This window comes from Acromyrmex echinatior, chromosome 7 (assembly GCF_024713525.1).
Source record: "Acromyrmex echinatior isolate Ae372 chromosome 7, ASM2471352v2, whole genome shotgun sequence".
Classification (NCBI taxonomy): Eukaryota; Metazoa; Arthropoda; class Insecta; order Hymenoptera; family Formicidae; genus Acromyrmex; species Acromyrmex echinatior.
In genome coordinates, this window is record NC_141858.1 from 218,028 (window position 1) to 233,942 (window position 15,915).

Sequence of the window (15,915 nt, forward strand, 5' to 3'; positions counted from 1 at the left end):
CTCGCCGAGTGGGGGGGGAGGGCTGGCCATCGCCGCTGATCCACACTGCATCCCGGAGAGCCACCTCAACTGGGCAGGGGACTCTCTGGATCGGGTGGCGGTAGTCTGCCAGCACACGCGCGACAACCCGATGGTTCTCATATCGGTGGGGGAGGGATTCACACTAGTGAAGTGGGGGCCCACCGACGTGGGATGCTACTTCCCTCCTTAGGCAGGAGGGAATTCGAGGACGCCCTGAAGTCTCTGGGGGAGCATGCGCCGGCGCTCCCCCAGACCGACACTGGTGGATGAGGACTTCAACGCCCACGTGTTGGAGTGGGATTCCCCATCCATCGACTCCAGAGGCGAGGCACCCTGCTGTGAACGGCGAGGCACGGCCTCGTTCTGCTCAATAGAGGCCGTGCCAGCACCTTCGTGGGAGCCCGGGGGGAGTCCATCGTCGACTTGACGTGGGCAACTCCTTAAGATCAAGGGATGGCAAGTGAACGCCAACTCCCTGGGCGAGCTGTCCGATCACCGTCTGATTCGCATGGAGCTAGTGTCCACCCGTGGAGGTGTCACGTAGACACCGTCGAGAGAAGGAGGAATGTTGATGGGCCCTGCGGAAGTTGAACCCCGGCGCTATCGAAGTGAGCCTTTTCTCCTCCACCTGGCCGGAGCGTAACCCGGCCAACATAGTGGAAGAGGAGGCCGAGTGGCTCGTTATGGCCGAGTGGAACATTATGTCGTGCGCGTGCGACGCATCGATGCCCCGTTGCCGCCCAATGGCGAGGAGGGTAGCCTATTGGTGGTCCGAGGAGCTAGCTGTGTTACGTCGGACCGTCGTGGCTGCCAGAAGAGCGTACACTCAGGCAGCGAGGCACCGAGGAAAGGGATGCGGCCACCAGGGCGCTTCGAGACGCAAGGAGCGGGGCAGGCAGCTGGAATTCCACAACAAACAGGGAGGACACGTCATGCGGCATTCCACAGGGGTCCGTATTGGGTCCCTTACTCTGGAACGTCGCATACGACTCGGTTCTCCGCGCGACCCTCCCCCTGCTACGCAGACGGTGGTGGCCGGAGGTGGGAGACCTGGGAGAGAGCTGTGTGCATGACGAACATCGCAGTGGCGTGCGTGGTCGGCTCCATAAGGGAGTTGGGGCTGAAGGTGGCCTCCGCAAAAACGGAAGCGATCTTCTTCCATAACGGGAGGAGCGGGATGCTCCCTCAGGTACACATCGTAGTGGATGAGATCCGCGTCCTGGTGGGGCCCACCATCAAGTATCTGGACCTCACCATGGATGGTCGCTGGGGCTTTGTCGAGCATTTCGACAGACTAGCCCCGCGATTGGGCGGCCGAACGGATGCTCAGCTCAATCTCATGCCCAACCTTCGCGGTCCGAATGCGTCGGTCAGGCGGGCGTATATGCATGCCGTCCCGTCCGAGGCCTATTATGGGACCCCAGTATGGAGCTAGAAGGTGCTGGCCGTATCCAAGGCAGATTGCACAGCGTGCAACGGTGACTGGCCCTAAAAATCTGTAGGGCCTACAAGACGTACAGTGTCGTATGCGCCGTGGTCCTCGCGGGAATCCCCCCCCTTTTTTTTTTGATAACGGAAATGCCTGACGCATACCCCGAGCCTCGGGGGAGAGCCCGGGGTTATGTGGGGCTTGCACCCACTAAAACCTCTCCGAGTGTCCTTACCTGGCCTTGCATGAGAGACTCCCAGGAACGCGTGCAGCATACTTCTGGGAGTCCCTCAGGCCAGTCGGCTTATTGCCGACTTCTATTCCCGCCCGGGGATTTTTATGGCGTCGTCTGAGAGACGACGTGACCCCGGGCGGTGCTTGGCACCTCCGACTTTATTCGGGCGCTGGGGGGACACCACCCCCTGCGCCCGCCGCCTCGGTTAGTGTTGGGGGGCCGGAGTTGGGGATCACGGCCCCCGCCGCGATCCCCAGCCCCCCGAGGGGCGCCAATCAGAAGTTTGGCGCCCCTCATGCTTCGGCGCCGCGAGAGGAAGTCTCGCGGCGCACCCCCTGCGCGCGGCGGCGCAGGGCTCCCCGCCCGGTCGCGCATTCGACGCGGCCGGAGGATGATGAGCCACTGCACCCCGCGCACGCGGAGGGTCATCCTGTTTCCGGCGGCGGATCGACCCTAGGATCGGCGATCCGCCGCCGCTTCACTGCGCCCCGCGTCCGAGACGCGGGGCCGTCACTGATGGTGGCGGCGGAGGTGGAGGGTTCACTGACCCCGACACTCCCGCACACTACCCCACCGTCCTCCTCTTCACTCCTCTCATCTATGGGGGAAGGAGGTCGCCGTCGTTCTCGCCCCGTGGGGCGGTCCCGGCGGCGGGTACGCGCGAGGGGTGACCCGGGGCGCGAGCGATCCGGTTGAAGCCGGCGCCCGCGTTGACCCCCAACGCCACCACCCCTCGCATCTTCTTCCCCCCCGTCAGCCCCGCCACCCGGAGGCGGCGGGGGCGGGAGAAGGCCCCGACCTCCCGGTGCCCTCTCCCTCTGCCTCTCAGCCTCCTCCTTCTGCGACATCACCCGATCGCAGAAGGAGGAGAAGGCCCTCCAAGCACTCTCCCTGCCGACTATCTCCTTCACGACAGCCGGCAGGGAGAGATCCTCCCCTATCTCACGGACCAGGACATCGCGCTCGCCCGCCCAAGCCGGGCAGGTCTCCAGCATATGCTGCGCGGTGTCCCGGTCCCCGTCGCAGTGGCGACAACAAGTGGTCGGCTCCTTACCTATGCGACACAGGTACTCCCCGAAACATCCGTGTCCGGTGAGCACCTGCGTCGCGTGGAACGATAGTCCGCCCCATCCCCTGCCTACCCATTCCTCGAGGCAAGGGAGGATGGCCTCCACGGTCCGAGCGTCCGTTGTCGGCGGGTCGTTTTCGAGAGTGGAGCGCCACTCTTCGAAGACCCGCCGACGGGCGTTCCTTCTCAGTCGGTCAGTGGTCCTTGGGGTAACGATTCCCCCCCGAAGCCGAATGGCCTTCACCCCGGCGAAGGTTTCCGCCAGGGCGTCGGCCACGTACTCGGCAGGGGGGATCCCCGCGAAGACCATGGCGGCGGCGTACGACACCCTCCTGTAGGCCCTACAGATGCGCAAGGCCAGCCGCCGTTGCACGCTGTGCAACTTCTGCTTTATTCGGCGGCTGGCCAGGGCCTTCCCACTCCATACCGGGGCCCCGTAAAGGGCCCCGGACAGGACGGCGTGCATATAAGCCCGCCTGACCGACCCGTTCGGACCGTGGAGGTTGGGCATGAGGCCGAGCAGAGCGTCTGCTCGGCGGCCCAACCGCGGGGCTAGCTCGTCGAAGTGTTCGACGAAGCCCCAGCGACCATCCACGGTGAGGCCCAGATATTTGATCGTTGGCCTCACCGGGACGCGGACATCGTCCACCACTATATGTGCCTGAGGGGGCACCCCGCTCTTTCCATCGTGGAAGAAAAGAGCTTCCGATTTAGCGGGGGCCACCCTCAGGCCCAACTCCTTAATGGAGCCGACGCACGCCACTGCGACGTTTGCCGTACCGACGGCTCTCCCCCAGGTCGTGGCCCCGACCACCACCAACGTGTCGTCCGCGTAACAAACGACGTGACAGCCGGGGGGTAGGGCCGCGCGGAGAACGTAGTCGTATGTGACGTTCCAGAGTAGGGGTCCCAACACGGACCCCTGTGGAACGCCGCACGACACGTCCCTCTGCTGCTGAAGTCCCGTTTTGTTATGGAACTCCAGCTGCCTGTCCCGGAGCTGAATTGCAGGCTGTTTATGAAGCATCGAAACAAGCCATATGGATTAAAGATCTCATGGAAGAACTCATGACGTCTTCTGAGAAACCAATAATAATCTATTGCGACAATGAAGCGGCTGTTAAGCTGTCAAAATCCGAGGAAATAAAGAAGAAAACCAAGCACGTCAATGTTCGCTTTAATTTTCTACGATAGACTGTTGGAGACAACAATGTGGAAGTTAAACATATTGCGAGCACAGAGAACCCAGCGGACATGCTAACGAAGCCTCTACCCCATGCAAAGCTGCTCCATTGCTGTAATCTTCTTTTTATCGAGTGAGACTACGTCAAGAGGGGGTGTTGATTGTATGCCGTTAGTCCCACTGTATATATATCACGTGTTCTTGTTTTTATTATATCAGTTACCTGACAGATGGCGTGAGCACCCTTCTCGTACTAACCTAACCTTTTGTTTTATTATTGTTCGCACGCGCCAGAAATCAAGCTCTGTATTTTTCATCTTATTCAGCAATAAAAATCCCAATAGAATAACTATACACAAAAGTCAAGGAATTACGTGTAAAAATGCAATGATGGAAAAAGTGTGTTCAGTGATGGTCAAGCCTAAGTAGGTTTGTCATAAGTGAGTTCACTGGAAGGTCTACATTTGATAAATTTTAATCCGTTAAAGCAAACTCAGGAGCCATTGTAGAATATAATCGACTGAGATCTGTGTTCAAAGCTCAACTATCACAAATCCATTCATCCGAGAAAAAGGCTGAAAATTCACGTCTGTCGATGGGCCATACATAATATCATTGATAATGTACAGAATTATGGTTGCGAAGAACCAGAAAGTACAGTTACATGGAAAATATATGGCCTCTGCAATGATGATCATATTTCATGTTACACTAATGTAATATTGCAATGTGCGTTTCATTATATACGTATCAGTCAATAAATACTGAAAAATAAAGTATCGAACGACTGATACTATTTGCGCATATGCTGAATTATAACTTGGTGCAATATTTTAGCGGTTAGAAGGTCTGTCAGAGAATGCTTCGAAGAACGAACACAACAAGATGTTTTGAAATTTTTCACTCTAATGTCGACGTATTCCGAAATCAATGATGTTTTAGAACTCGAATTGAAGCACGTAACATTTTGTTCAAATGCCAAACGTAATTACAATGTAATTTACGCTGGAAAAGAGTTGTTTGCTAATATTACCTATACGGTCGACATTAAAAAGGAAAAAAGGTATCACTCTGCAAACTTTGATTGATTTAAAATTTTCGAAATGGGAAATGATAAATAGCAATTATAGTGAATATGAGGATACCGTTCTGAAAAAGAAAACCGTAATCGAATCGATTTTATTCATCTTAGTAATACAGTTCAATTTATACACTTTTCTAAACGGCTTCTAAAAAAATTATCGACAATCTGATCGCTGTACCGACGAGTACTGTCACGATTAATAAAAGAAAAGTACAAGGTAATGGGCACTATATTTCACGAGGGCAAAGAAATGAATCATAGTCACTACACGTATATGTTGAGAGCAGACAAAAAGTCGGAATGGTGTTACTCTAATGATTTACAAGTATCCAGAAGAAATAGCCCAAAGGAACACGAGAGGCGTACATGTTGTTCTTCGAGCAGATTAAGTAAGAAAATAACTTTTACATATAATGACATTTTCTTGGAATAGAACGGAATTCTTCTGGTACGTGAACCTTAATAAACTATTGAGGTTTATAATTAAATTTTATTTTCAGAATAATGAAACAATTAATCGTCTGCTTTGGCGCTGTATGGGCTGTTGTAAGCGCTGAAATAAAGCATTGGTTACTCCGGCACCGTATAAATGCTGCCGTAAACTGCATTAAAACATCGATTGCTCTAGCACTATATAAGGATTGCCGTAGGCGCGAAAATAATACATCGGCTGCTCTGACGCTGTACGTAGGCCGTCGTAAGCGTTGCATTAAAACGAATGCAATAAAATTCTTGCCCTAGATATCGATATACAAGGTGCGTCCCAAAATTTTCCGAACTTTTTCAATAGGGATAGGTCGGGTGGCGCCATCCGTGTGTTCGATTGCGCGTTTGAAAGGTACATCCCTAGCTGACTTCCAGTAAAAATTTCATGACATTTGGTTCAGTGGAAACGAAGTTATGGCGTCTTAAGTGTCAGTATGTTGTATACATCGGTACGAGAATGAACTTCGAACAAAGAGCCAATATTAAGTTTTGTTTTAAACTTGGTAAAACATTTACCGAAACCCATAATTTGATGAAACAAGTTTATGGTGATAATTGTGTAGCCCGTGCCAATGTTTATGAGTGGTATACGCGATTCAAGAACGGTCGTGAGGACATAAATGACGACGCACATACAGGTCGCCCAAAATCGACAATTAACGAAAATTCCATCGAAGTTGTGCGTAATTTCATCAAGCATGAGCCAAAATCTTCAGTGAGATACATGGAAATGGAATTGAACATCCCCAAATCAACGATTTATCGCATTTTGACCGAACATTTGGGCCTACAAAAAGTCTGTGCACGATTTGTTCCACACAAGTTGACTGACGACCAAAAAATGCATCGAATTCAACATTCAAAGGACATTATTAAGGAAGCAAAAAAGGACCAAAACTTCCTTTATAGCATTGTTACTGGTGACGAGACGTGGTGTTTTCAATACGATCCAGAAACCAAGCGTCAAAGCGCGGAATGGAAGGCGCGAAACGACCCAAAACCCAAAAAATCGCGTTTAGAGAAGTCAAAAGTGAAGACAATGCTCATTTGTTTTTATGATTCCAAGGGTATTGTGCACAAAGAATTCGTTCCAGCAGGCCAAACAGTTAATGCTGTATTCTATGTAAGCGTTTTGAAGCGTTTGGTGCACCGCATTCGTCGTATTCGGCCAGAATATCGCGAAGGAGGAAGTTGGCGCTTGTTACACGATAATGCGCCATCTCACCGTTCGACACTTGTCACTGATTTTTTGACTAAAAATCACATTTTAACAATCAACCATTCCCCGTATTCGCCTGATATGGCACCTTGTGACTTCTACCTATTCGGCAAAATGCATTTGTCCATGAAAGGAAAGCGGTATGTGGACGTAGAAGACATCCAAAGGGCTTGTACCACTATTCTGAAGGACGTGCCTTTGAACGACATAAAACACTCATTTGAAATGCTTTTAGATCGTGCCAAACGTTGTATTGAGTCCAACGGGGACTACTTTGAATAAACAATTTGAATTTGAAAAAAAAAGTAAACCGTTGTTGTTTTATTTCAAAAGTTCGGAAAATTTTGGGACGCACCTTGTATTACTATGAATAACAAAAATTTCTTACCATAGTCGAAGAACTTCATGATATTTCAGAATATTATTAAGAAATGAATCTCTATGTCAAAGATTGTTGATTAAAATCGGAGAGACGAAGAAAATGTGGTTGCGTTCTCACGAGAATGGGCGATGGATGGGCCCATTCTTTATTTTTAGTATATTCATACAATTCGCATGACTCAGATTTTAATGAGTCATGGGTGCTTTGAAGCCTATCTTTTTGAGACACAGCGTAACGCGTCACTAATTTGTGCGCATTGTCGTGCGATTGCGGATATGGCGATGCACACGCTATTGTTTTGCCCATCTTGGGCCGCGAAGAGGATGTCACTTTTTGAGCGATTGGGGCTCCATGTCTTTGACAGGACATACGACTGCATTGTCAGGGCGGCTATATGTTCCGCTGCGTGTTGGACAGCCCTCTCGGATTTCTGCGAGGCCGTCATACGCAAGAAGGAGGGCCGAGTGGGAGTGTCAGGCCCTGAAAAGGCAAAGGGCTCTTTTAACTCGGGCCTGTCTGGGGTCTGACGACAACCATGTGTAAAAATGTATATATAATGTACATATTTAGAATAGTATTTAATATAATATAGGATAGGATTCTAGTTTTAAGTAGTATACCATGGAGGTGGGAGCATATACTCCACAACTAGGGTGCACCCTTATGAAATGCCATCGGGTAGGCGGTTTCGAGGTGTACCCAATGTATTGGGATTTTTATTGCTGAATAACAAAACAAAATACAGAGCTTGGTTTTCGGCGCGTGCGAACAATAATAAAGAAACAAAAGGTAAGGTTAGTACGAGAAGGGTGCTCACGCCATCTGTCTGGTAACAGATATAATAAAAACAAGAACACGTGATATATATAGTGGGACTAACGGCATACAATCAACACCCCCTCTTGACGTAGTCTCACTCGATAAAAAGAAGATTACAGCAATGGAGCAGCTTTGCATGGGGTAGAGGCTTCGTTAGCATGTCCGCTGGGTTCTCTGTGCCCGCAATATGTTTAACTTCTACATTGTTGTCTCCAACAGTCTGTCGTAGAAAATTAAAGCGAACATTGACGTGCTTGGTTTTCTTCTTTATTTCCTCGGATTTTGACAGCTTAACAGCCGCTTCATTGTCGCAATAGATTATTATTGGTTTCTCAGAAGACGTTATGAGTTCTTCCAAGAGATCTTTAATCCATATGGCTTGTTTCGATGCTTCATAAGCAGCCTGCAGTTCAGCAACAGTTGTGGAGTCAGTGACAATCGTGCTCTTCCGTGATTCCCAGGATATTGGTCCACCGTTTAATACGAACACATGTCCATAAGTACTTTTAGCAGTGTCCGGACATCCTGCATAGTCTGAATCACAATATCCAACAACTTCGTTTTTACCTTCACCAAACTGAATTCCTACTGACATTGTGCCTTTTAAGTAACGGAAAATTCTTTTCACTTCCTTCACGTTATACGGTGTTGGTGCTTCAACAGCGCGAGCAGCATGATTAACCTGAAACGAGATATCTGGTCTCGTATGCGTCGCTGCATATAGTAAACATCCAATAGCCTGTCGATAAGGGAATGGAACTCCAAATGTTTCATCGTCCGTTAGTTGATGTTTCCTAATTTGAACTTCTCCCGGAGTATGGGCTTTGTTACAATTTTCCATTCCAAAACGAGCGAGCATATTACGAATATATCCCTGTTGATTTACGCGAATACGTCCTGATCTTCGGTCAACATTTAGTTCCAAACCTAGGAAACAGGTTGGCTCTTCGATCTTTATCTCGAACGCAGCCTTCATGAAATCTAGCAATTCAGTCACAATGTTTTCTGGTTGTCCAGCAACGAGGATGTCATCTACATATATTGCCAACAACAAACGCCCCTTCTGACCATTTCCATAATATATGCAAGGATCAGCTATAGAACGAATCAAACCGAAGATTGTGACAAGCTTATTAAATTTCTTGTTCCAATTCCGAGGTGACTGCTTCAGACCATAGAGCGATTTTTTTAATTTCTAAACTTTTCCATCATCAATGTCTACTGCATCAGGAGGTCGCACATAAATTTCTTCCTCGATGTCTCCGTAGAGAAATGCCGACTTGACATCGCATTGCTTGATCACCAGCTTCTCATGAGCTGCAATAGCTAACAAAATTCTAATTGAATCCATACGAACTACAGGTGCGAATGTCTCGGTAAAATCAATCCCGCGTTTTTGACTGTATCCACGGCAAACAATTCTAGCCTTTAGCTTGTTGATTTCACCATTTGGATATCGTTTGATCTTCAATACCCAGCCTGTGTCAATAACATTCTTTCCCGATGGTAAGACACATGTCTCAACCACATCATTTTTCGCGAAGGAATCGAGTTCATCTTGCATAGCCATTTGCCATCCGGTGGAGTCCTTACCCTCAAGAGCCTCTCTTGCTGTCTTGGGTTCTTCCATGTTTAACGCCATCAGGACTTCATGCCCTCCTTGTTGCTCTTCGTCAAGAACATCCTCACTGATGATGCTACGACTTCGGAGCTTCATGGTTAAAGGTCCACTGGGTTTGCGTACATTTGTTGACTTCGGATGAGTAGATACTTTAACAATCTCATTTACAATTTCAGTAGAATCATTTTCTTTGACTTCATAAGTTTCGTCATTGGATAATGATTTTATCTCGTCTTCTACATAGAAAGAATTTTGCTTTCCTTCATTTTACATCACGTGCGATGCGAACATCTTGAAGATCCTGAAAGTAAACTCGATACAGCTTCGTACTCGGTCCGTAACCTATCAGCTGACCTTTTCGAGCTTTCTTGTCGAACTTATTTCGCTTCGGTTTTGGGATGTGCACAAAAACATCACAACCGAATGCACGCAGATGTTCAATGGACGGCTCCTTCCCATGCCAGAGTTCATACGATGTCTTCTTTAGATCACGAGTGGCGACGAGATTGGACAGATAACAAGCAGTCGAGACACACTCGGCCCACATAAACTTTGGCAAGTTTGCATCTGCAAGTAGAGATCGAGCCTTTTCTGTAAGAGATCGAATGGCACGTTCGGCCCTACCGTTCGACTGTGGTGTATACTCAACACTCATCTCATGCTTGATTTTATATTCTTTCAGAAGATCTTGAAATGATGTACCAATGAATTCAGTGCCTTGATCAGTCCGCAAAATCTCAATTGGATGACCCGTCTCTTCCTTGACTTCCTGAATCACTTTCTTGAATTCTTCGACAAGTTCCTTCTTTTTCAGCATGGCAACTTTCTTGTATCCTGAGCTCTCGTCAACAAAAACAGCAAAATATTTGCAACCACCTGCCGATTCAATTGAAACCTTTCCACTAAGGTCACAGTGAATTTTTGCACCTGGTTTGAAATCCTTATTAACGATTTCCTTGTATGGTCCTTTGGTCATTTTTCCAAAAATACAGGCTTCGCAGAAGAAATCTTCTTTTCCAGTTGCACAATATCCTTTAGATTCTAATAGAGCTTTGACCTTGTTTTTTCCTGCATGTCCAAGTCGACGGTGCCAGGTTTCCCATGATGCGGAGATCTCCTTCTGAGCCGTGCAAACCTTAGCTGGTTTCTCGACTTTGATCAGCATTCGATACGTCGAGTGTCCTTTTTTAATACCACGGACAATCACCTCGCCTTTTGAATTCTTTACAACAACCTCTGACTTACTAAAAAGTGCTTCGTAACCAAGGTCGGTCGTGGCTACAATAGAGAAAAGATTGAATGATCCAAAATCAGGAACTAACCTTACATCCTTGAGACATCTCGGTACCCACTCTTTACCGTTATGGACTGTTACATTTATTTTGCCAATAGCCGTCGCCATTAGAATCCTGCCATCCCCTATTTTCACTTCTTCCGGAGGATTCAATGCCTTTGATTCTACAAACCAATCACTATTACGAGTAATATGGCTGTACGCACCTGAATCACCGATCCACTCATCAATATCTCCTAATTGTTGTTTTGCTGGCATTGCCACACGATTGCTAGACGAACGTCCTTCTGAGCTCGTGTCTTTCTTCTCGGATGGGCAGTCACGAGCAAAATGTCCAAAACCTTTGCAGTTGTGACATTGTAGCTTCTTTCGGTCCTTTTTCCAGCCTGCTTTCTTCTTATCTTTGAAAACTTCTCGGTCTTTCTGATCTTTCTGACCAGATAACGCTACACCATGATTTCCGGATGACGTCACGTTAACGTCACGTTCGACATCTAACAATTTTGCTTGTAATTGTTCCACCGTAATGTCCTTCGTAGGACAAATCCGCCATACTTGCTTGAAGTTATCAAATTTTTGCGGTAGACCACGAACAATTTTTGTAATAATCATTTCCTTTTCGATGTTTAATTTTTGCGCCTTGAGCTTATTTTCAATGAGCATAAGCCCTGAAATATACGACGTCATAGTCATATCGTTTTTCCAGTGATAGTCGTTGTATGCTTCCAATGCAGCTAGCTTCGTCGTGTTTGAAACCTCATCATAATGTCCCACGAGAGTCTTCCACATATCAGCGGATGATTTACAGGCGACCACCAAATTAAAATGTGCATCATCGAGAGATTTACTTAACAAAGACCTCGCCAAGGCGTCCTTCTTTTTCCAATCAGCCAGTGTGGCATCTGTTGGTTGCTCTCTCGATCCATCAGCCACATCAAACACATCGTTTGCTTCGAGATGAGCCTGAATTTCAAAACGCCAACGAACGTAACTGCTTGAGTTCAGTTGCGTAACAGACTTCAAGTTTATTTCCATCCTTGCAGATTCAAGCGATGTTACTTGGACCTCTGTCTTCCTTGCACACACTATCACTCTCCTTTTTTCTATTTATTATTATAGCCGTTCACACTCCTGGGCTCATAACCTATTGGGATTTTTATTGCTGAATAACAAAACAAAATACAGAGCTTGGTTTTCGGCGCGTGCGAACAATAATAAAGAAACAAAAGGTAAGGTTAGTACGAGAAGGGTGCTCACGCCATCTGTCTGGTAACAGATATAATAAAAACAAGAACACGTGATATATATATAGTGGGACTAACGGCATACAATCAACACAATGTGATCTTGCGGAGATGCTGAATAGAGGGAGTTTTTTTAGCAGGTAAGCGATGTCCGCTGTCCTTTCTTATAGGAGGGACGTAGACTTATTGAATCCTGCACAATCAGGAAATCGTCTCCTGGGTGTCTTCCTCTCATTCGGTTAGGTTCTCCTTCGGGAGTATTTCGGATGAGGGGTGTGAAGATTTTTCTCTTCCTCGCAAACCAAAAAAACCTATATTCATATAATATTAAATATTTATTCTGTTGCAATCAAAATAAATATTAAAGATTGTATTAAAATCAGAGAGACGAAAAAAATATAGTTTTGTCCTCACGAGAGGGCACCTATAATACGATGTTCCTGTGCAAGAAATAAGGTAAATGTTATTAGATTTTTGGCGCGGACATTGTCTTGCAAGTCTGCGATTTATGCCAAAAAAAGATAAAGATATACGAATTTTAACTAGACCAAAGAAAATTACAGGAATGATTTAACCTCTTGAAGGATTTAGACTATGGGAAAACTTTGTGAGAACGTTCAGTGATCGCGTTCTGTTATTAAATTATGATATTAATTTACATTTGAGAAATAATATTATCAAATTACAATCTCTCACGCACATATTAGATGCGCAACTAAGTTCCCGCTGTTTGTCAACAGATGGCTCCAGCAATAAGTGCTGGTCGATTCTGACATAACCTAAACGTCATGAACCAAGCTTAGACATATGATAAACAAACCGCTTTGAAACATTAGTGATTTTGTTTTTACGTCATATTCTTTTGGTTGTGTGAAAATGTCTGATTTTGTGCCAAATAATCGTCATATGCGGGAAGTATTGATTTTCTTCTTTCATTCGAAGAAAACGGCGACTGAAGCGCATAGAGAGCTCCAAAAAGTTTACGGAGATGCTGCTCTAAGTGAAACAACGTGCCGAGATTGGTTCCGTCGCTTCAAAGACGGTGATTTCGATGTTGACGACCGTCCGCGTGAAGGAAGGCCAAAAATCTTCGAAGACGCTGAATTGGAGGCATTGCTCGATGCCCATTGAGGAATGCCCTCCGTGCCAAACGCAAGAAGAGCTTGCTTCAGTATTAGGAGTTACCCGCCAAGCCATTTCCAAGCGATTGCATGCGTTGGGAATGATTCAGAAGTAAGGAACTTGGGTTCCTTATGAGTTGAAGCCAAGGGACTTTGAGCGTCGTTTTTTCGTCTGTGAACAACTGCTTCAGCGATAAAAAAGGAAGGGTTTTCTTCATTGCATCGTGACGGGTGATGAAAAATGAATTCATTACAGCAACCCAAAGAGAAGAAAGTCATGGAGGCTGCCCGGTCATGCTTCTACGCCGACGCCTCGGCCGAATATTCACGCTGCGAAGGTTATGCTGTGTATTTGGTGGGACCAGGTTGGTGTTATTTATTATGAGCTGTTGAAACCGAACGAAACCATTACTGGGGAACAGTATCGACTTCAATTGATTCGATTGAGTCGAGCACTGCGCGAAAAACGGCCACAATACGCGGAGAGGCACGAAAAAGTGATTCTACAGCATGACAACGCTCGGCCTCACGTTGCTAAACCCGTTAAAACCTACCTGCAAACGCTGAAATGGGAAGTCCTACCCCACCCGCCATATTCTCCAGATATTGCACCGTCCGATTATCACTTGTTCCGTTCGATGGCACATGGTCTGGCTGACTAGCAGTTCGACTTATATGAAGACATCCAAAAATGGCTTGATTCGTGGATAGCTTCAAAAGATGAACAGTTTTATCGTGATGGTATACGAGCTCTGCCAGAAAGATGGGAAAAAGTAGTAGCTAGCGATGGGCAATACTTTCAATGATTCATTTGTAACCATTTTTTCACAATAAAGTTGCATTTTCATCAAAATAACAGCGAGAACTTAGTTGCGCACCTACCTAATACAACTATCTTCTCCGCTATTTCATAATCTTTTTAAATATGCCTCGTTTAAGAGCGGATATATTGAAGAACGGCCGCCACAATTCGATACTCCAGTTTTTCTTTCTTCGGAAAGGATATTCAAGAAATACTTCAGTGCTCCATATGTAGTGCATCTGTTAAAATACGATGTTCCTGATGCAAAAAATATGTTTATATGCAGCAATTTTTTGAATAATATCATAATTGCGAACGTTTTGTCATATAATAATCATATTAGTACTAATAACGAGATTTACAAGTAGTTTTAAAATTTATAATAAATACATTCATTCTTTATAACAAAAAATGTGCTTACCCTGCTGCAAATTCTTATGGGTTTTTTCATGGGTTCCTATAGAGGACTATAAGATTCTATAGGAATTTGTGTAGTTACCTATAGGATTTGCGCAATATGCATAGGTATACGTAGGATATTTATAGGAATGCAAATAGAATGATAGAGATACCCACAGGAATGTGGACAGATGCCTCGTCAGAACTAAAAAGTCTATAGGATACTAATTTGACGTTTAGCAACATACAGGCGTAAGATAAAGAAGAGGTGCCCCATGGAGACTGAAAATGCCTGTAGACTATCATAGGATGACATACGTACATCTCCTAAGTCTTAACTCCTATGTAAACCTACATGTTCCTATACGTCAAAGTGTAGTATCCTATAGGTCTTTAATTCCCATGAGACATCTCTTCGGCATTCCTGTGAGTATCTATATCAACTTGAGAAAATAATTCATAATTCCTAAAAACTGGAAGCCACGATAATAATTAATAAACGTGATACGTTCTACATCGGGTGAAAATCCTGACTACCATAAGGAAAATATATACTCATAACTTGTTTGAGTCACCAAGCACACCTTGTTTATTATGTGTCTTTCAATTTTTGGAGTTATAGAAAAATTATCTTAGATGTTCATGTGAAATTACATCAATCAGTTGTTATAACATTTTGTATACACGCATCGGCAGGAATGGTGTTCCTTGGCATTTGGCGCGCTACACACTCGTACCGAAGCATACACATACGTGTTATTTGAAACGCGGAGTGAGAAAGGAGAAAGTAGTGGGCGTTCCGATATTCTGTTCTTAGCACATGATTGAGAGAGAAAGCGTAATTAGACGTGGACACCGGCGGTGTCCTTTCGTTCTCTCACACATTTGTTACCAGTACGAGTGAGATATCTCGGTGTTTCTCGCTCGCCAATATTCATAATAGTACTTTTATTATGCACAAAATGTTGTAATTATGCATAAAAATTTTTAATACTGTAAAAAATTTTTATGTATAATTACAACATTACGTGTAATTTTGAGACTTATTATACTAGTTTTGTATGCATTTCTAAATTTCTAGTAACACGTACATGTGCGCTTCGGTACGCAGAGTGTACGGTATGCGGAGTGTAGCGCCGCTCGCTGAACGCGGAGACACCATTCCTACCAGTGCGTGTATACACTCTAATATGTATATTATAGGAATTATACAGGATATCTCAGAATATTTGTGACTATTTTGAGACTATACAGAGTATCTCAAAATATTTGAACTATTTTTATGTTCAGATAGAGTGGATTAAATTGAAACGGAAGGTCCTCTATCATTTTGCAATTTTCGTAATTATTACCCCATAAGCAGAATGTCTAAAATTGACGCATGAAACAATTTTAAGATACTTTTAAGACCTTTAAGACCTTATCTTTAAGAAGCCTTACCTTTCTTTGAAAAAACATCTTTAAAATATGTCATAAAGAACTCCGAAAAATATTTTAAAGTTGTCTT

General features: G+C 45.4%; 1 pseudogene; it reads left to right on the plus strand.

The window, feature by feature from the left end:
- The first annotated feature begins 12,546 nt into the window (after window positions 1-12,546).
- LOC147908890 (uncharacterized) lies at window positions 12,547-14,340 on the plus strand (annotated as a pseudogene).
- Window positions 14,341-15,915: the final 1,575 nt, after the last annotated feature.